The following is a 1369-nucleotide window of genomic DNA, read 5'->3' as shown; positions in this document are numbered from 1 at the left end:
AGCCAAACCCTAGGTGGTTCACATCCAAAAATTTAGTCGCGACAATCATGTAGAGATTTTCACTGTTATAACCTATCAATGGGTCTCAATCATCTAACTGGAAGCACTTTGAGCAAATAATGCTATGAAGCTGAATTAAAAAAGCATGTCTGTTTTCTAAAACAAAGCCAATGAAATAAAGTTCAAGAACTTAAAATTCAACTGAGCTTGCTTGACGTGATGGTCTGGAGATGTTGGCTTCATAGTCATATGGATACCATAATCTTACCACGTGTGACAAGTAGCAAGTTTTCTGAAGGATATTTATTAGCTAGGGCAACAATATCTGGCTTGTGTGCCCAATACTTCAAATTCAAAAGGGACTTTGGCTATCTTCAAAATTGCCAATTTGAAAATTGGACGTGACGAAATTCAAAAGGGACTTTAGCTATCTTCAAAATTGTCAGTTTGAAAATATCACGCACTAAGGCTGTTGAACATTCCTTTTTTCTTTTTTTATTCAAATTCAGAAGGGACTTTAGCTGTCTTCAAAATTGTTGGTTTGAAAATATCATGCACTAAGGCTGTTGAACATTCCTTCTTTCTTTTTATTTTTTATTTATTTAAATTCAGAAGGGATTTGGCTATCTACAAAATTTTTGGTTTGAAAATTGGACGTGACGAAATTCAAAAGGGAGTTTAGCTGTCTTCAAAATTCTCGATTTGAAAATATCACGCACTAAGGCTATTGAACATTCCCTTTTTTTTTTTTTTTTTTCAAATTTTAAGGGACTTTAGTTGTCTTCAAAATTGTCGATTTGAAAATATCACGCGCTAAGGTTGTTGAACATTCTTTCTTTCTTTTCAAATTCATAAGGGATTTTAGCTATCTTCAAAATTGTTGGTTTGAAAATTGGATGTGATGAAATTCAGAAGGGACTTTAGCTGTCTTAAAAAATTGTCGATTTAAAAATATCACTCACTAAGGCTGTTGAACATTCCTTCCTTCCTTCTTTCTTTCTTTTTCTTCTTCAAATTTAGAAGGGACTTTAGTTGTCTTTAAAATTGTTGATTTGAAAATATCACGCACTAAGGCTAATGAACATTCCTTCTTTCTTTCTTTTTCTCTTCCCTTTATTCTTTTGTGTTTGGTTTGAAAGACAAGGTAATGACTATAGGAAAAAAATGATAAACCGTGGTGAGTGGTTTTTGTTTTATAAGTAAAAAAGGCAAAATGAAGAAGAATGAAGAGCATAGTGTGATTAATGTGAGAATAATCTACCCATTTGTAGGTAGCCATGATGGTTGGGCTTCATTACCTCATCGCAGAGGAAACAAGTTCGAATCTCCGAATGCTTTGAGCTTAAGTGGAGGTCTCAAGGGTGGTTTA

The sequence above is a fragment of the Eucalyptus grandis genome, chromosome 4, assembly GCF_016545825.1.
Source record: "Eucalyptus grandis isolate ANBG69807.140 chromosome 4, ASM1654582v1, whole genome shotgun sequence".
In the NCBI taxonomy this organism is placed as follows: domain Eukaryota; kingdom Viridiplantae; phylum Streptophyta; class Magnoliopsida; order Myrtales; family Myrtaceae; genus Eucalyptus; species Eucalyptus grandis.
Note: the sequence above shows the minus strand (reverse complement) of the source record.